At 45.3% G+C, this 21,163-nt stretch overlaps 1 pseudogene; it reads right to left on the bottom strand.

The window, feature by feature from the left end:
- Positions 1–12,796: 12,796 nt before the first annotated feature.
- LOC120021724 lies at positions 12,797–20,652 on the bottom strand (annotated as a pseudogene).
- Between the last annotated feature and the right edge of the window lie 511 nt (positions 20,653–21,163).

Here is a 21,163-nt window from a genome sequence, read left to right as displayed (position 1 = left end):
GGGGGAGAGAGAGAAAGAGAGAAAAAGGGTGAGGAAGGGGAGTAGTTGAGCAGAGAAACAGAGGAGTGGAATCAGTGCAATTTATGCCTTTGAAGGAATCTTATTGATGTGTAGATGTCTTAAAGCAGACGTTTCCAGAAGTTTGCCCGCTGCTTTTATGTTGGTCTGAGCCTCTGCAGCTACAAAGTAAATCGCTAACTGTCAAAGTACTTCAGTTTTCTTTTATTGAGTCAACTCTTAAGCTGTCAATCAGTACAACAGTCACATTTGTAACTACGTCAATCTCTAATTTCAGATACAAAAAACGTACTACAATATACGCACCATAACTCTCAGAAAATATGGACAATCAGATACTTTCTAAGAGTTGATCTCTACCTTATTATTTACAGCGTATTGGTTGTGTGTGGGGGAAGGGAGCATTTATGCATGTGTGGGAGAGAGAGGGGGGATATGTGTGGGTGCAAACAAAACAGTGAGTGAAATGGTGTGAAGAGGGATATAACTGGAAGTGAGTAAACAAGATGTAGGTGTTAGGGTGGAGCACAGAGGGGGTAGTTTATTACCCAGAGTTTGTCTGTTTCTGTCGCTCTGTCTGTCTTTTGGTGTCTGACTAGTACCTGTGTGCTCGCTTCAGGATTGTGTCACTGTAGACCAATGTGTGTATGTTGTTATTTACTGAGTTGTGTCTTTGTGTCTGCTTAGAGGACACCACTGCGTGTCTGTGTGTGCTTGTGTGTCTGCTCTCGGTTGTGTGTGTGATCCAGTTAAAGTTTCATCATAAAGTAGGGTGTGAAGGAGGATATAATGGGAGGTGAGGTGATGTGTGTAAACACGGTGTGGGTGCGAGGCTCAACATGGGGCCACTTTATTGACATCACAGTGTGATTGGCGGGGCATAGATAAAGCAGAGGGATATGTCAGAGACATAAATGGAGGGACTCTCTGTCTGTTGAAACAGTGTGAATTCCACCTCAATTCAGACCTATCACATGCACGCACATACGCACACACACACAATTCACATTTCTCCCTTCATCTAGATTGTAGAGGAAAGGAGACCCTCCAATCCTACATACATGTAGATCATTGTGCTTCATCTTAGGTCACGTCTCACCTATCACACTCCTCACTGTTGTCTCTTCTCTTCGTCACCCAATCAAGACTGTGTAAAGCTGCCACTCCGTGTCTTAGGAGCACACAGGCAAATCACACTCTAAATGAGACCCAGTTAAGATAGCAATATGCAAAGCTAACTATGGTAACTATCCAGGGAAATTCTGCTTCCCTGACGCAGGATCCTCTTTGGCCCTTGGGAGGTAGACAGGTGGTTAAGAGTGACACAGTGACCCAAAAATGTACTTCATGTAACACTTGCCATAATGGACATTTTGCTCCTATAATAGTGCTTATGCCAGCCTAACAACATGTTCCCTGTCTAAAGTAGCCTGCGGATTTGGCCTGCTGTGTTGTAAAACTGGCCCATAAACTGAACAAACACCGTCGCAGTCTCTCTTTTGCCAGGTGCTGAGTTTGCAGATTGACGTTCACCATGGTTCCCTTTGTCTGCATTCACCCTGAAGTACAAGGTAAAGGTTAAAGATAGGCTGAATAGTTTGTGACGTTGTACTCTTGGTTGCTACAGAGAGACAGACAGAGTGGACGTCAGTGGGGGCTCTCTGTCTGCAACACACCGGACAGAGTCAAAAGGGCTCTCCGTGTGCGTGTGTGTATGCTTGCGTGTGTGTGAAAGAGACAGAGAGAGAATAGTCTGCCTGTCACATTCGGGCCAGAGTGATACTGTGTCCTCATGGGAATAAGTGTGTGTGTGTGTGTGTGTGTGGCGTTGACAGAGTCTCTCAGGCCAGACTGATAAGTACAGTCTCCTGGAAGACACACCAGATAGGAGAGACCATAAAAAGATAAATGTTGAGCATCAACGTTCAAACTGACAGCCAGTCTTATATCTATTCATATGACAACTGAACGCTCACATTTTGAAAAGTAAACACAAATTGGAATTGTGTACTAGTGCAGTATGTGTGTGCTCATTTGATAATTCTAGTCAGTTTGTTGTTTGTGTTAGGCCATAGTTGGGACAAAGATGGGTAGAGTTACATCTCTCTCTCTCTCTCTCTCTCTCTCTCTCTCTCCCACCCTCTCTTTCTTCCACCCTCTTATTTAACTTTGTTAGGACATTCTATTGAGGAAACTGCATCTCAAGTTACCTGTGAATGCCCCCTAACCACACGTAAAAAATAAAATAAAGAAGTTTCGGGGGCGAACTGCCAAGAATGTGACACTGTTTCCTATTGTATGTTGGCCAGAATGATTCAGATTCACATTGAGGGTTTAACAGTCACATGTACAGGGTTGCAGGTGTGATTGCAGGGTACAGTGGAAGTCTTAGGGTTCGAGTTCCAACACGCAGGACTAGTGAAATAAAATTATGAAAATGGTAATTAAACAATATAAATAACAGTATATACATAATATACATGATGACATGATTATGGGTGTGTACATTTGAGGTCATTCCCTAAACAAAACCCCCAGTCTCCCCTGTCATGTGTGTAATGGGTCCGTGCCCTCCTTTCCCCTCTCGTTCTCCCAGCCTGTCTCTCACTCTCTCAGGGCCCATTGACAAAGAATGGGTGATCTCTGACCTGTAGGGGCTGCTGGGGCCAGTCAAACGTTGAACTCTATTCAATCTGATTCCTTGATAGAAACTTTCTGATTGAGCGTTTGAGCATTTACGTGAGTGCAGCGGGAACATTGCCTTTACTTTTCAATCACGCTGTAAAGCTGAACATTCACAATGCGGGTTGAATAGAGTCTGCTTGTCTACCTGTCTGCTTTCTCATTGGTCGATGGCGGCATCCTGGCAGGTTTCTTGCTTCTTTCTCTAATTGCTTTTCTATCTGTCTCTGTCTCTATTGCTATCTCCCTGTCTGTGTCTCTGTCTCTATTTCTATCTCCCTGTCTGTGTCTCTGTCTCTATTTCTATCTCCCTGTCTATGTCTTTGTCTCTATTTCTATCTCCCTGTCTGTGTCTCTGTCTCTATTTCTATCTCCCTGTCTGTGTCTCTGTCTCTATTTCTATCTCCCTGTCTGTGTCTCTGTCTCTATTTCTATCTCCCTGTCTGTGTCTCTGTCTCTATTTCTATCTCCCTGTCTATGTCTTTGTCTCTATTTCTATCTCCCTGTCTGTGTCTGTCTCTGTTTCTCTGTGAGACTCACTTCATTCCCACAACAAAGTGAAACTGCTTCTTCATGCCACAGTGCTGCTGAAAGTCACTTATAGAAGTAGAGAGATGGTAAACAGTACTGCTAGTGTGTCTCTTCTTACCCCAGTGAAATAGAGATTCAATAGGTTCTTTGACAGAGCAGTCCCCACATGTAGTTGGGTTCCCCCATGAAAAAAAATATTCATTTAGAATCCCTAAGCTATAGGATCTCAAAGCTTTTTTTTCTCTCTCTCTTTCTCATTCATCTCTCCCATTCACCTCCATGCTACCCTTCCCTGTCCTGAGGCTGCCAGTGTCTCAGCTCAGGCTTCATTCCCCATTCTGCACACAAAACACACGCACCCGCATCCCGTTGCCTTGGCCTTACTCCCCTCCCCCCCAGACCATCACAACAGAAACTGTTAGGAGGCCACTGGCTGAAGTGGAAGATAGAGCATGAGAGATTATGAGAGTCTTATGACCATGGTTGACTGTAATGACAACCAAAGATCCTTCCTCGGTGGCCCATCTCCTCAGAGACCATTTGATGTCAGTGTGAAAGATGATTCTCGACACAGTGTATTTACTGGTTTACCTCCCGGCCCAATACGTTACAATAGACCCTGTCTATTCTGCTGTGTGTGAGAGAAACATACTAGAGGTGCCACTCAATAACCTTCTCATTTTCATTCTCTATTCTCCTATCCTCTCCCACTCACTCGTTGCATCTTATGTGAAACCATACTGTCTCTGTCTGTTTGTTCTTTCTTTCGCCCACCTGTCTCATTTCTCCTGCAGTGCTGGAAAAAGTACCCAATTGTCATACTTGAGTAAAAGTAAAGATAGCTTTATAGAAAATGACTCAAATATAAGTGAGTCACCCTGTAAAATACTACTTGAGTAAAATTCTAAAAGTATTTGGTTTTAAATGTACTTAAGTATCAAAAGTAAAAGTAAGTGCTATAAATCATTTCAAATTCTTTATATTAAGCAGAACAATTTTACATTTATTTTTTATTTACGCATAGCCATGGGGCACACTCCAACACTCAGACATAATTTACAAACAAAGCATTTTTGTTTAATGAGTCCGCCAGATCAGAGGCAGAAGGGATGACCGACCAGGGATGTTCTCTTGACAAGTGCGTGAATTGGACCATTTTCCTGTCCTACTAAGCATTCAAAATGTAAAGAGTACTTTTGGGTGTCAGGGAAAATGTATGGAGTAAAACGTACATTCTTTTCTTTAGGATTGTGGTGGAGTAAAAGTTGTCAAAAACATAAATAGTAAAGTACAGATACCCCAAAAAACTACTTAAGTAATGCTTCAAAATATTTTTACTTTACACCACTGTTGTCATGTAGCCCATTATCAAAATGGCGGAAGGGAACTGAGACGTAGCTGTGCTGCTAACTGGGGGAAGTCCCTATGGAGGGAAGCTGGGGGTTGTTAACTGTAAAAATGCAGGTTTGAACTTTTATGGAAGTTTTTTATTGTTTCTACTGGAGTTTTACTGTAAAGAACCAAACACTTGTAGGACACAAAGCCACAGTACTTCCACAACTATCTCCCATCTGTCCAGTGATGACTAATGTTGTTTTTTTAATCTTTGCGCTGTAATTTTACCTCAGACTAAAGAACTAAACAAAAGTGTGTGAGCATAACTCGATTGTTCGTTGTTTTCTCTAAACCTCTATATGTTTTTTCTCTATCAGAGAATTGATGTTATATCACTCATCTCACAAAACCCAACCCAGACTACAAACATACAAACAACCGCAGATTAGATCAGACATTTGCTTCGTCTTTGATTCTCTAAGTGATGATAATGAGTAACGATTTAGTGAGTTGGTTGGAATATGAATCAAAATACATTACCGTTAGCTCTGTCCCTGCTAGTTCTGATTGTTGATTCTCTATGAGTCTCAGTGGTAAACATGTTGGACTGTTCCTCTCATATTGCCGAATGTTCATATAGAAATGTATTGCGTAGAAGAGATATGAACAGAATGTTTCACCTCACTGAACACACCCATGGTCTCTTGTTAGTTTCATTGTCCTGAGTGCCCCTAGCAGCTACCTGTGTCTTTAAAGTCAATCTCATTAGAACAAGGATACACTAGTCAAACAGCAGTAAACTCCAGTAAATAGATCACAGTAAAGCTGCAAAGGTGAGGCTTAAAAAGGACAGGGTGAGTTTTATGGGTGCTGTGAGTCTTTTAGCAGCTGTTTACCAACTCTCCCTCTGACCGTGTCCCCTTCTTCTTTCTCAACCCCTGAATTCCCCACCATCACTCCCCCCAGCCCCCTCACCTCACAAAGCCTAAATTGTTCCCTGTGGATGCCGTGAACTCGACCCAATCCAGGGGCAGCTGTCTGAATAAATCCACACGCGCATGCACGCACGCACACACACACACAGGGGCTTGTGGCCCGCCCTCCCAGACCGCAGCCATATCCTCTCCAGCCCCTCCCCCAGTCTTCCCCCATAACAAACTCCCAGGTCCCCGCTGATCTCCCCATCCCAAAACAACCCCCACTTGATACACATGGGAAACTGTTGAGCGTGAAAAACCCAACAGCGTTGCTGTTCTAGACAGACTTAAACCAGTGCACCTGGCACCTACTAGCATACCCCATTCAAAGGCACTTCAATATTTTGTCTTGTCCATTCACCCTCTGAATGGCACACATACACAACCCACGTCTCAATTGTCTCAAGGCTTAAAAATCCTTCTTGAACCTGTTTCCTCTCCTTCATCTACACTGATTTAAGTGGATTCAACAAGTGACATCAATAAGGGATCATAGATTTCACCTGGATTCAACTGGTCAGTCTATGTCATGGAAAGAGCAGGTGTTCCCAATGTTTTGTACACTCAGTGTATACAGTGCATTCGGAAAAATATACAGACACCTTCACTTGTATTTTTCAGACGCCAAAAATACATATTTTCCGGACATTGAAAATATGTAATTTACCGACATTGAAAATACGTTTTTTTTTGTTATTGATTCTATGGCGAAATTTCAATTTCACATACATTTTTAATGAAGTAAGCATTATATCACATTCATAATGTTTCAAGGAAAGAGGCAATGTAAGATTACAACAGAATACGCATTATTTCTCCCATCTTGCACATGCACTTATGTTAGCTTTTTCAAAAGCTTTAAACCTGTCAGCAAAGTGGTCAAACCTATAGAATAAACCAACAGATCACTTCAAATACAATAATATTCTCAGTCAAGATTACAGATTTTTCTTTTCTTGCTATGACTGTGATATGTTGTTGTTTATTGACCTTAGTTGAACGCATTGACTGTAAGTCGCTCGGGACAAAAGTTTCTGCTGAATGACCAAAATGGAAATGTTAAAACAAACACTTGCAAAGCATGCTGGGTACCTTGACCATTCAATGATGGGTCAGCCCACTGCTGATGTCTGTGTGTGTGTTTTGTGTCTGTGCGTGTATGCATGTGGCCGTACTTGTGTGTGGTGGACAGATTGTCTCCGTGTTGATAGAGAGGACAGGGGGATGGGGAACCTAAAACATTTACAGGAACCTTATGGAAAACAGGCATGTTGAGTGTTTGAAAAACAAACACTACTCCACTTAAAAGTGGGCCTTACCACTGGCCCTGCCACCACACCCACGCCCTCCTCTCCTCACTGGCCCTGATAAGCCTGATAACAGCCCCAGCGTTGGGAGCAACCGCCTAGGTTTAAACCCACTGCTAAACTATAATAAGCCAGCAGAATGGAGACAAGATGTGTGCCAACACAGTACCTAGCAGGGCCTTGGATTTAGATTTAAACGGAATAGACTGGTCTATGGATACATTCCCCCAGGTTGTGTTGGTTTTCTCCCTCCTCTCTGACGACTAAAACTGAAGAATTACGCTGCTCTATGTTCGCTACATACTTCAGTCTGAGACTGCCTTCGTTGAAGTCGTTTGTGGCGACGTTAAAATGAGGGGTGTTGTACAAGTCAAAGTCACCAGCAACGGGAACATCTGTAACCCATCAGAGTATCAAAGTATTACGAATTTTCAAAATGGCACTTTACCCACCTGTGTTCTGGCTCTGGCCCTACCCATCGGTTTTTGGGACCAGTCAGAATGTGTTTGCGTTCTAGAAATCTTCGGGGAGGTTACTCGGATCCAGACACTAACGTCCGTGGGCGTGATGTAGCGTTTGGCCGGAGCAAGGAGTTTGGGTAGCCAGGCAAACTCTCTCCCCCCCTGAGCTGTTCTCAGCTAAACGGGTCTGGGTGATAGGATCAAAACCAGACCTCTGGGGTGACCCAAAACAACAGTAAAACTACTCTTAAGAGTATGTGTGTGTGAACACCCAGAGGACAAGGCACCGTTCACAGACAATAGAAGTCATGATGTGGGGTAAATGAGGTAGCATGATGAACCATCAGCTTGACCAACAGTAGTTTATTAGGACCCATGTTTAGCATTGACTTGCCTTGACTAGTCAGTCATAAAGAAGTAGCCCTAAGGACTAGGTTGTCCTTTCCATACTACGACAAAAATGCATGGGTGTGTGAATAAGCCTACAGGACTAGGGGATAGGCCTTTTCTAAAATGATGATTGATTGTGTGGGGGTGTGTGTGTGTGTGTCAGCATGCGTGTGCGTGAGTAAATGAGAGATCTTGCACGTGTTAGTGTGTGTCATTCCAACACACAGATTCCTATCCAGGGCTGGATTAAGAAATCATAGGCCCTGGAGCTTTGTTTTTTCAGGCTGTTGGTTGTGGCCTGTGGTATTGTGTGCAGATCCTTGCAACATGGGGCCGTGCATGATCATGTTGAAACATGAGGTGATGGCGGCGGATGAATGGCATGACAATGGGCTTCAGGATCTCCCCACAGTATCTCTGTGCATTCAAATTGCCATCGATAAAATGCAACTGTGTTTGTTGTCCGTGGCTTATGCCTGTCCATACCATAACTCCACCGCCACCATGGGGCACTCTGTTCCCAACCTACAGTTGAAACCGGGATTCATCCGTGAAGAGCACACTTCTTCAGCGTGCCAGTGGCCATCAAAGGTGAGCATTTGCTCAATGAAGTCAGTTACAACACCAAACTGCAGTCATGTCAAGGCCATGGTGAGGACGACGAGCATGCAGATGAGCTTCCCTGAGACGGTTTCTGACAGTTTGTGCAGAAATTCTTTGGTTGTCCAGGTGGCTGCTCTCAGACAATCCCACGGGTAAAGAAGACGGATGTGGAGGTCCTTGGCTGGCGTGGTTACACGTGGTCTGCGGTTGTGAGGCCGGTTGGACGTACTGCCAAATTCTCTAAAGTACATTGGAAGCGGCTTATAGTAGAAAAATGAACATGCAATTCCTGCAGTCAGCATGCCAATTGCACTCTCTCTCAAAACAGAGCCATCTGTGGCATTGTGTTGTGTGACAAAACTGAAGATTTTAGTGGCCTTTTATTGTCCCCCGGCACAAGGTCACCTGTGTAATGATCATGCTGTTTAATTAAATTCTTGATGTACCACACCTGTCAGGTGGATGGATTATCTTGGCAAAGGAGAAATGCTCAATAACAGGGATGTAAACAAATTATATATTTTTTAAATTGACAAATACTCTTTTTGTGCGTTTGGAACATTTCTGTGATCTTTTATTTCAGCTCATGAAACATCGGACCAATACCTTACATGTTGCTTTTATATTTTTGCTCAGTATATGTCTACGGCCACAATGCAACAAGCTGTATGTTTGGCGCGCATGCTGCCCAAATTGCAGCCTTCCCGACTGTAAGCAACCGGTTACTGCCAAAATAAAGGAAACACTTGAGCCAATGAGGGACACAAAGTTTATGTTATTGTGTGTGGGTGTATTTTCCTGGCATGGTTTAGGTCCACTTGTAGAATCTATGCCAAGGCACATTAAAGCTGTTCTGGCAGCTTGTGCTGGCCCAACACCCTTTTAAGACACTTTATGTTGGCAGTTACCTGTTAGCGCTTGTGACATTTTTTAAATCTAGTTAATTAAAAAAATATATATTTTTCCTCCGTGGCTAAATTATGCTCTCTGGTGTATTTTGAACATTGAGAGCAGGCTAAATGTTTTTTTTCTCTAAACGTTTTGCCTCTTGGGCCCCTGACTCACAATTGACCTGTCACATGTATTTATTATGCAGTTTATTTTGATGAATCAGTTACCCAATCATGGCAGGGCTCCTTACCTCCTCTCCTCCCCCATCTGACAATTAGCAGAGTGGTGGCAGCAGGCTGTCTACACTCATTGAGAGCAGGCTCCTGAATCCTCCAGTTGCAGTAAAAAAATCTAAAATATGTACTTCATATCTAATACAGTATATATGTATTTTTGAATTACTTTTCTTGCTGCCTCTTGGGCCCCCCACAGGCCTGGGCCCAGGGGCTTCAGCCTCGGTAAAGCTCCTGCATTAAACCGGCCCTGTTCATAGTATTCAGATCAACATCAGAGGGCCACTCCTGTCGGTTACAGGTTGTAACTTGACCTCCTTCCCAGGGTGCATTGCATTGTGATTACCTGTGGCAGGAAGCCAATTCCTGAGAATGTCTCTGTTCATCAGATTAGTAAACCAAGATAAAGGCTGATTATACCACAGGAGAGGTCTGTTGTTTTAGTTATGGCTAGAGCCAGCCACCCTATCGGCCCCCAGCAAGACAGATAAGAAGTCTTCTAACTTCACCCAGCTCAATGGAGAGCACATTGTTTTGTGGTGAGACCCATCTAAAGCTTTTGGGCCACCAAGTCAACAAAACCAATGTTTAGTCAGGTCTAAAAGTAGTCTGAAATTGTAACCCAAAGGGAATCCTCCCCAACCCACCAGTGAGTCTTTAGGAAACAGTGGTCTGGCATCATTTAGCTGAAGAGGATATGATTACAGGCTACGAGGGGGGTTTGCTGAGTGCTAGGTTTCGGGGAGTTTGTGTGTGGGAAAGTGTATGAGACTGAGAATGTGTTGGTGCTAGGCTTCAGGGTTAGTATGTGTGTGTTGGTGCTAGGCGTAGGCTCTATTCTCCTCTCCCTGAGACAGGATGTAGCCAAGGCCGCTCTAACACGTGTGTCAGTAAACACAATAAACACGGAAAGCGAGGGAGCACGGAGAGCCGGTGGACCACAATAGAGAGGAAACACAGGTTGGCCAAAGCTCTCCTCTTTCTGGCTCTGCTCTATATTTCTCCTAACCTCTTACGTCTTTCTTTGTTCCTCTCATCTGTTGTTCTTTCTCAAATCTCTATAGTTACTGTTTCTCGCTTCACTTCCACTCCTTCGCCACTGCTCTCTCAACCTCCTCCGTCTCTTCCTTGCTGCAGCTGTTGGTCTCGATGAGGCGTGATGTCACAGCCGCCCAGCCAATCAGGTGCTGTTGTCAAGGGAGAACAGAGCGACTAAGCAGAGGAAAGAAAGAAGGGGTGGAGGAAGGGTTTCGTATGTTCTGCCTGGTGGGAGCTGGTGTAGATAAAGGCCCTCCTTGTGAACAGCGATGAGAGCCAGATCACCATACCTCTGTGTGTTTAGTTTCCCCTGGACTTCTTTCATTAGACGTAAACACAGGTCCTTGACTGTGAGTCTTATCTGGAATAGGTGAAGCTACACCCACCGTACGGCACAACTACTACCACCATGAGTGTCGTGATAAAGAGGGGACTGGTTGGTACGTGGCTGGGCTGGAATGCACTGATCATGGGGGGAAGAGGGCTGGGGTGTTGCTCGGCCATCCCCTTTTGTGTGAGGCAGGCAGGATGCAGGGTGGGTGTGGCCGCAACATTGGCAACTCATAACAAATGAAAGGTGGAGACAGCTGGCGGTGGAATGCAAAGATCCAATGGAGTCCTCATGTTTTGTCTTCTCTCTTTATCTATTTTGATCCCAAAGTTAATTTTTCCAACCACTTTTTGTTGTCATGATTGGAGTTGTTTCATTACAACATGAATGATCATTGAATAATCACGGACTCTATTCAAAGACTCACGTCTCTCGTTTCCTTTACCCATACCACTGAACAGGATCAGTAGGCTAGATTTACATACATTTAAGATGCAGTTTGTACTGTGACGTTTTACGGTGTGTTACTGCTTGTCTTGTGTTTAACATGTACACGATGCCTCAAACAAAATTTCACATTAGGGGAGACTCAAGTCAGTAAAGATAAAAGACAAGAATCTTATCTTTCTGAAAGGACAACTCCATAAAAATCTATTCGAAGAAAATGCATTTCCCAAAGGAAAGTGTAACATTTAGGAAAGAATTAGCAGCAATTAGCCCTTTCCTGTACTTTTTTCCTACAGTTTATGAAGTCAAGAAACTTTTCGATTCAGCAATTGTCTGAATCAAGGACTTCCTCCAAAACATGGTAATTGTTCAGGGTATTCTAGGTGCGAGTCTGACCCCTGGTGGTGAAAAGATAATGCCCATATAAATTGTCTGGTAGAACCACAAACACACACACAAAAACTATTTATTGACGAATTTACACCTCAGCACAGGTCCAGATAAACAGCACAGCATTATATCATATTGGACTCTGTGATTTTGTTCATTTCTTCAACGATTTAGACAATGCAACTTTTAGCTCCTTAGACCAACAGCATCACTCAGAGCAGATTCATCAGTGAAAGAATCCATCTGTTTAAGAGTGTCCTCCAAACCAAAACTTCCACGTTTTAGAGCTTGATGAGTAGACACAGAAGTACACAGTACTGGCCCAGGAAAAATCATTGCAGTCAGTGTTGCAAAACCAAACCAAAAGTTATTGTATTATGATTATTGTATTATGATTACAAAGATTGGGAGGTGAAATCTAAACTCCAGCTTCTCAGAAGAATGAGTATGCTACTGTATTGTGGTTAAACAAACAAAGATTGATCTGCTCATGCTCACATCTGAACATTCTAACCCAGTCTCCATGACAACGGGTCCTCGGATTCTCTCTCTCTCTGATTAGTTCTGAGATCCGCACACTGTGTTTGTGGCAGGAGGATGGGCTCCAGGAGTGCTCTGGAGCGGGCTCCGTGTCGTACCCAGAGAAAGGTGCTGTTTGGGGGTAGGTGTGTCTCAGCAGCACCCCTCTGAGGTGTCCTCGTCCTGAACCAGCCCTCCCTGCTGGATGGCAGCTGTCGCGCCATGCTGATGGCCTCCTCCAATGTCTGCTGCTCCTCCAGCCACACACACACACACACACACACACTGTATTACATTTTTTTTTTTTTTTTTTACATTTTAGTCATTTAGCAGACGCTCTTATCCAGAGCGACTTACAGTAGAGTGCATACATTTTATTACATTTTTTACATACTGAGACAAGGATATCCCTACTGGCCAAACCCTCCCTAACCCGGACGACGCTATGCCAATTGTGCGTCGCCCCACGGACCTCCCGGTTGCGGCCGGCTGCGACAGAGCCTGGGCGCGAACCCAGAGACTCTGGTGGCGCAGCTAGCACTGCGATGCAGTGCCCTAGACCACTGCGCCACCCGGGAGGTCGGGTGTATAATGCTAAGAGTGCAACTCGACAAGTTCTTAACCTCTGTGTGTATGAACTGACCTGAAAAGCAATCGGTGTGCCGTTAGCCGTGGCCAGCAGCGCCACCTGCTGGTAGTGAGGGCCAGAGCCCTGCGAGCCACCTGTCATAACACCCTCCGACGTCACTATGGCAACCTGGAAAGACAAACCACCAGAAACATGATGATCCACTTTACAGCACAAACATTGACATGCAAGAGCAAATACTGCTTCATACATTTAGCCTAGTGTCGGCTAAGGAATACGTGCGTGTAACCTACCTGCTGCAGCTCCTTGCCCTCCCCTGTAACCATGGTAATGTGGCGGTGTCCCATGGCGGTCGTGTCCGTCTGCTGGGCCGGCAGGGAGATGGTTGTCCCGCATTACCATGGTGATAGCCGTGCCAAGCGCCTGTAGGTCCTCTTCCGACAGACCCACCTGCCAGAAGAGAACCAACTGTTTTTATAATACACTCAAGTTCTGAGAAACAGAACAGCTTGGGACTGTGGTGACAGCATGTACTAGAACTGAGCACGCAGCTATCAAAAGAATGGGAATGGAAAATGTATGCGCCTTTTCTTTCCATATCACACAATTGGAATCACTAGATAGGAACGTAGGACTACCTGAGAGCCAATGACGTCTGGGAATCCGACCCATCCTCTTTCTGCGCCGCCCCTTCCAGGAAGGAGGCCTGTGAATGGTCATTCATCGCTTTTGCAAAAGAGAAAACGGAGAGGCGGGTCATTAACGAATGAGGGGATTCGATTATCTGGCCCGGGTTACTCCGGTGAGGAGTTAGCACCGTGTTAAAAGTGATTGCATTTGTTTTGGAAGCGGGCAGCCTCCCGGTCATGAGCCAGGTGCCCCGTTCAAAGCCCGCGGCAAAGTCGGCTTAAAACAAACGTGACGTAGCCTAGGCTAGATGGAGCACGTGGAGTAATGAGTAGGATTCTGTGTTCTCACATAATAGATTGTATGTTTCTGGACGACGCACCATGCTGCCTTGTTGACAACATGACCGAGCGGCGCAGATTATTGTTCAATTTGAGAAGGGAGCTCCTCCCTCACCGCTTTTGTCCGTTCACGTCACGGGCCATGGTCCGTTGCACCGCGGCTCAGGTTAACAGAGCTCCCTCAACGAATTGAATACTGTTAAGATCTTCAAGAGGAAATGAGTCCACAGCTGATGTTTATTATGAGTGTGTGTGTCTCTACATACCTTCCCTGTCCCCTGTGGCCTCAGTCTGTGCGTGGTGCGTTTGTGCATGGCCAGTGTGGAGGGCTGTCTGTAGGTCTTGCCACAGTGGATGCAGGTTTAGGGTTTGCAGTGTGTGTGAACCACATGGTGCTTGTACAGGCTGGAGTACTCTGTAAATCGCTTCCCACAGCCAGGTACTGTACACAGGTAGGGCTTCTCTCCTAAAGGAGAGAGAAGGAGATAGAAAGAGGGAGGGAGCAGGGGAGAGAGAGAAAGAGGAGTACTTATTTAATGTGAAGTATCTAACTAAACAGTCATGTAAAATCGCTCACCCGTGTGTATTCTCATGTAGTATTAGTAGTGTGTGTTTTATCTTGGGGTGCGTCCTACCCGTGTGTATTCTCATGTGGTTCTTGTAGTTGGTGGCACTGGTGAAGCTTCGTCCGCAGGAGGGTTCAGGGCACATGTAGGGGCGCTCTCCCGTGTGTGTTCTGATGTGGACCTTCCTGATGTTCGAGGTGGTGAAGGAACGACCACACCCCTCAAACGGACACTTAAATGGCTTCTCACCTGACAGAGAGAAAGACAAAATGTCAGGGGAAGAGATTGAGAGAAGAAAAGATAGAGATATGGGGGAAGAGCACGTACAGCCCTTGAACGGGCACTTGAACAGTGTCCCATCGAACAAGAGGTAAGGAAACAAGGAGGGAAAGACAAAAAGGAGAAAACGAGAGAGAGAAAGTGAGAGGTAGCGTAAGAGGTCTACACTGAGGTGTACAAAACATTGGGAAGACCTTCCTAATATTGAGTTGCAACCCCCCTTTTGTCCTCAGAACAGCCTCAATTCATCAGGGGCATGGACTCTACAAGGTGTCGAAAGATTTCCACAGGGATGCTGACCCATGTTGACTCCAATGCTTCCCACAGTTGTGTCAAATTGGCTGTCATGTTCGTGGAACCATTCCTGGTCAATCCTAACCTTGTGGCATTGGGCATTATCCTGCTGAAGAACTACATTTGCAGATAGATACACTGCCGCCATGAAGGGATGCACCTGATTGGAAACGATGTTCAGATATGCTGTGGCATTCAAACGTTGCTTCATTTTTTATCAAGGGGCCCAACGTGTGCCATGAAAACACACCCCACACCATCATCCCTAGCCTGCAATGATGACACGTGGCATAACACATATGCAAAGACTCGTGGTTTTCTCCATACCCTAGTCCTCCCATCAGCATGAAACAGCAGGAACCGGGATTCATCAGACCAGGCCATGTTTTTCTAATTCTCCAGTGTCCAGTGTTTTCGTTCCTTAGCCCACTGCAACCGCATTTTATTTTTTTGCTGAAGGAAGTGAAACTCAGGTCATCGACTGCCATACCCCATTCGTGTCAAGGTACAACGAGTTGTGCATTATTTGATGGGTCTTTGGGCACCAATGTTGTACTGGACTGTCAGTTGAACTGTAGCCCGTCTGTTGCTCTGCACAATTCGTGTCAGCCTCCTTTGTCCTCTTTCATCAATGACCCGTTTTCGACCACTGGTCTGTTGTTGGCTAGATGTCCTTTGGGTGGGTGGTGGACCATTCTTGATACACACGGTAAACTGTTGAGCGTGAAAAACCCAGTAGCGCTGCAGTTCTTGACACACTCAAACCGGTGCGCCTGGCCTACTACCCTGTTCAAAGGCACTTAGATATTTTGTCTTGCTCTGAATGGCACACATACACAATCCATATCTCAAGGCAAAAAAAATCATTTTTTAACCGCTCCTCTCCTTCATCTACACTGATTGAAGTGGATATAACAGGTGACATCAATAAGAGATCATAGCTTTCACCTGGATTCACCTGGTCAGTCTATGTTACCGAAAGAGCAGGCATTCCTAATGTTTTCTACACACAGTGGAGAAGTACAGAGATATGAGGAGACTGAGGGAAAGAGAAAGTGACTGAAAAAGAGGGGGGAGAAAAACTGAGGAAAGAAAAGAAGTGGTGGGGGAAAGATGCAGGGTGTGTGTGTGTCCTGCTACCTGTGTGTGTGCGGACGTGTTTCTGGAGGTCTCCGGAGGTTTTGAAGGCCTTGAAGCATATGTCTTCAGGACACGTGTATGGTTTCTCTCCAGTGTGTGTTCGCAGGTGACTCTTCAGCCCGTAACCTGTGGCGAACGCCTTTCCACACGTCACACCCGTATGGCCGGGCAGCTGTGTGAGCCCGCTCATGCACCTAACAAGAGAGGGGGCAACGTTAGTATAACATTTACATCTTGTCATGTGGTAACAAGTGTGTGGTGTTTGGTATCTTGAGGTGGCGACGCATGTGGAAAGGACTACAAACGATTACGGCTTATAAAGGGAAAGCCAGCTGTGTGGCAAACACTGATGCCCTTCTCCCAGACCAGCTAAAACACTTTTTCTGACTCAGAGGTAAACAATACCGATCCTCCTACAAGGGCCCCCGGTGCGCAAAGGGACTGTGAGCTCTCGATCTCTATGGCCAACGTGAGTAAGACTTTTAAGCGTGTGAATACTCGCAAGGCAGCCGGCTCAGACGGTATCCCAGGCGGCGTCCTCAGAGCATGCCACAGACCAGCGGGCTGGAGTGTTTACGGACATACTCAACCTCTTCCCGTCCCAGTCTGTAATCCCACATGCTTCATGATGTCCGCCATTGTAACTTGCCTAAATGACTATCGCCCTGTAGCACTGACTTCTGTCATCGTGAAGTGCTTTGAGAAGCTATTCAAGGACCACATCAGCTCCACCTTAACTGACACACTGGACCCACTACAATTTGCATACCACTCCAATAGATCCACGGACGACGCAATCGTCATTGCGCTGCACTCGGCTCTATCCCACCTGGACAAGAGGAATACCTATGTGAGAATGCTGTTCATTGACTACAGCTGAGCTTTCAACACCATAGTCCCCTTCAAGCTCATTAAGCTCAGGCCCGGGGTCTGAACACCTCCCTCTACAACTGGATCCTGGACTTCCTGACGGGCAGACCCCAACTGGTGAGGGAAGGCAACAACACCGCTGCCACGCTGACCCTCACACAGGGGCCCCCCAGGGATGTGTGCTCAGCCCCCTCCTGTACTCACTGTACACCCACGACGACACGAAGGTGGTGGGTCTGATTGCCGACGACGAGAGAGACTACAGGGAGGAGGTTAGAGCCATGGAAGAGTGGTGCCAGGACAACAGCCTCTTCCTCAACGTCAGCAAAACCAAGGAGTTGATTGTGGACTACAGTAAACAGGGGGGGAGCAAGTCCCCATCTGCATCAGCGGGGCTGCAGTAGAGAGGGTCAAAAGCTTCAGCGCCTCTTCAACCTCAGGCAACTGAAGAAATTTGGCATAGCCCCTCAGATCCTCAAGAAGTTATACAGCTGCACCATCTTGACCGGCTGCATCACCACCAAGCTCCCTGCCCTCCAAGGGAAGCACAGGAAGATCATCAAGGACTCCAGTCACATGAGTCACGGACTGTTTACTTAGTTACCATCTGGCAAACGGTATCGGAGCATCCGATTTGACTGTGGTGAAGGGTGTGTGTGATGTAATGTAGAGTAGTGGTTCCAGGGGTACTAGGACCACTAGGGGAAATTGGCCTATCTACAGGGGGTACTTGAGAAGACTCATGAGACCTACTGGTAAAATGCACGAGGGGGTACACTAACCGAAAAGGGTTGGGTGGAGGGTGTGTGTGTGGTACCATGAGGTGGTGTGCTGTGGTGTAGAGGCGTCCACAGCCCTCGTAGTCACAGCCGAAAGTCTTCTTAGATGTCTGCTGACCCTTAGGGGAACCCCTGTACGATGGGCTCTATATCCTGGAGTCCATTAGTACGGTTCATGGTCTCATCCACCTCCACCTTTGACCCAGTCATCTAGGGAGAAAATGGTCAAGGGGAGAGTTGGCGTTATAATGAATCAAAGTCCTACATTGTTTATGTCACCACAACAAGTACAACTGCTTAGTATGAGAGAGAGAGCAAGACAAAAAGAGACCGGGGAAGAAAAACAGAGCCTGCAAGAGAAATAACTGAGAAAGAGACAGAACGAATGCACACAAAACAGGGACATGTGAGATGAGTGATAGAACAGACTGAAAAAGAGAGACATTGGCATAGTTCTCCAGCGTGGTGATGGTGTCCGCGGTGTCGTCCGCAGCCAGCTCCTCCAGGCTGCAGAGTCAGGATTGTGCTGCCAAACTGAAAGCCCAAGGGGTGGTGGATGTACCCTGTGCTGCCATCGTCCAGCTGCACTGCCTCCACAGCACTGGGGTCATACCCATCTGCAGGGGTTAGAGGTTAGTGGATGTTTGAGATCCCTTTCCTTCCATCCTTTTGAGAAGTAATACTAACTGATGTGTGAGGGACTGGACCAAAGAAAACAAGGTGACAACAACTATTGCTTTCACCAAGCCTTTCCTGGAGTGGTGAATGCAGTATCTGGCCCAGGTTTGATGTTAATATACCATTGGGAGTGTGGTGGATGTATGCGGTGGTCCCGTCCTCCAGCAGGTTTTCATCAAAAGCTCTCTCTGTACTTTGCTCAGTTCATCTTTCGCTCAATCCTGACTAGTCTCCCAGTCACTGCAAAATATCCCCACAGCATGATGCTGCCACCACGCTTCACTTTAGGGATGGTGCCAGGTTTCCTCCGGACGTGACGCTTGGCATTCAGGCCAGAGTTCAACCTTGGTTTCATCAAACCAGAGAATCTTGTTTCTCATGGTCAGAGTCCTTTAGGTGCCTTTTGACAAACTTCAACCGGGCTGTCATGGGTCTTTTACTGAGGAGTGGCTTCCGTCTGGCCACTCTACCACAAAAGCCTGATTGGTGGAGTGCTGCAGAGATGGTTGTCCTTATTGAAGGTTCTCCCATCTCCACAGAGGAACTCTGTCAAAGTTACCATCGGGTTCTTGGTCACCTCCCTGACCAATGCCCTCCCCTAATTTCTCAGTTTGGTCAGGCAGTGTTCTTGGGGACCTTCAATGCTTCAGAAATGTTTTGGTACCCTTCCCCAGATCTGTGCCTCGATACAATTCCCTTGACCTCATGGCTTGTTTTTCTTTGCTGACATGCACTGTCAACTGTGGGACCTTATAGACAGGTGTATGCCTTCCCAAATCATGTCCAATCAAATGAATTTACCACAGGTGGACTCCAATCAAGTTTTAGAAACATCTCAAGGATGATCAATGGAAACAAGATGCACCTGAGCTCAATTTCGAGTCTCATAGAAAAGGGTCTGAATACTATAGAAATAAGGTAGTTGTTTTTATTTTTTTATACAATTGCAAAAGAAATTGAAAACTTGTTTTTGCTTTGTCATTATGAGGTATTGTGTGGAGATTGATGAGAAAAACAATTAATTTAATCCATTTTAGAATAAGGCTGTAACGTAACAAAATGTGGAAAAAGTCAAGAGGTCTAAGTTACTTTGAATGTACAGTATGATATACTTTATGTATTTATCGTATGCACTATAGGCACTAACAGTGCTTTGAAACGTTTATGTAAATATACTTTCCTGTGGATATATTGTCTCACATTCCTACCTTCCAAAGGACCTAGCACACAGAGAACTGGTAAAGTAAGTTAAAATAGATTTTTATGTCCCGATACAAACGCTCATTTATGACCGACGTAGAATTCAATGAAATTCAACGTCGTGTTTCCAGGATATGGGGAAGGCAGATTAATATTTTACTGTTAATGGACATAGCTATCTGCTTATGTTCAAATTGACAAAAGGGTTTATGGCATAAGCAGTATGCCATCATTGGGTGCATTTCCAGGTTGTCACTATCGGTTTAGATGGGTTCTTTTGGTAAATGAGGGATATGTTTGCGAATGGCTGAATGAATTATTCTGCAGCAGAACTGGTCAGGCCACACAGCTACCTTTCATTTTAGTAAGTTATTGGGAATAACATTTGTTGTACATTATAGTAGGTGTAACAATATGCCTTGAAGTCTAAAATGTAGCTTGTCAAGAAGTGATGTGGACTCAATAGTCAATTTAAACTGGTTCACAAACTAGGGGTCGAGTGACAACTAAGTAGCTAGCTAGCAAGCTAACGTCGTCATTACACTGAATGGCAAGTTTACCTAGCTAGCAACTGACAGGCTATCTTCAAGAAGCACATTTTCTTCACCGTTGTCGTTACAACTAGTTTAAAAATCACATAACACCAATGATATCAGCAATCGTTGAATTGCTAGCCCCCTAACCTTGACTACATTTGCAATGTCTTTTGACATGTTGCTAACTACTGTAACTAAAGCGCGCGCGAAAGTCTAAATACAACCAGGTCTCATCATTGCAACACGTTTGAGCTCGAATCAGACATTTGTAACGCAACATGGTTACTCCCATCGGAAATAATCGATCCCTAACAAAGCGTCTTCTTTATCTTAATATTTCACCTCAAACTCAAAAGAAATCCAGAAATTCACAAGCCCTTCTTTATTTCCCTCTTCCTATCCTCCATGTTTCTATCCCATCTCTTCCTCGGCTTGACAAGTTGCAACGCAAGCTGAGATACTCACCTCCAGCAGAACGCTAGGCACCAAATAAGCACCCGGGAACCTGAATGGTATGAAAACGAGTTGGGTCACAACACTGATCTATAGTCTGTTTTGTTATGGTGACTTGATAGGCTGTGGCGATTTTACCATGTACATCTTGGTGGGGCGCAGAAAAAAATAAAAGTGGAATGCATGCCACTACAACACTAAACAATATACGAATTGCACTATAATGGTGACAAACGGTGCCCACAAACTGTTAGGGCCTACATAAAGCTGTCCCAACATCTTACCACTGCTACACCTGGCTATCAGCGGAGCGTTGTCTGGCAGCGAAACAGTTCATTCAGCCTCATTTACTGTCTTTATAAAAACATAGCTGATATGGCTGACTTGCTTAAACAACCTCTTTGGGATAGGCGTGCCGCTAGCGCACCATCTCGACAACATCCGGTGAAATTGCAGAGTGCCAAATAAAAAAATAAAAATTCGTAATATTAAACATTCATGAAAATACAAGTGTCTTACATCGTTTAAAAGCTTAACGTCTTGTTAATCCAGCCGCGCTGTCAGATTTCAAAAAGGCTTTACGGCGAAAGCATACCATGCGATTATCTGAGGACAGCGCCCCGCATACAAAAGCATTACAAACATTTTCCAAACAAGC

This window comes from Salvelinus namaycush, chromosome 2 (genome assembly GCF_016432855.1).
Source record: "Salvelinus namaycush isolate Seneca chromosome 2, SaNama_1.0, whole genome shotgun sequence".
Lineage (NCBI taxonomy): Eukaryota > Metazoa > Chordata > Actinopteri > Salmoniformes > Salmonidae > Salvelinus > Salvelinus namaycush.
Note: the sequence above shows the minus strand (reverse complement) of the source record. Positions and strands in the feature narration are given on the sequence as shown.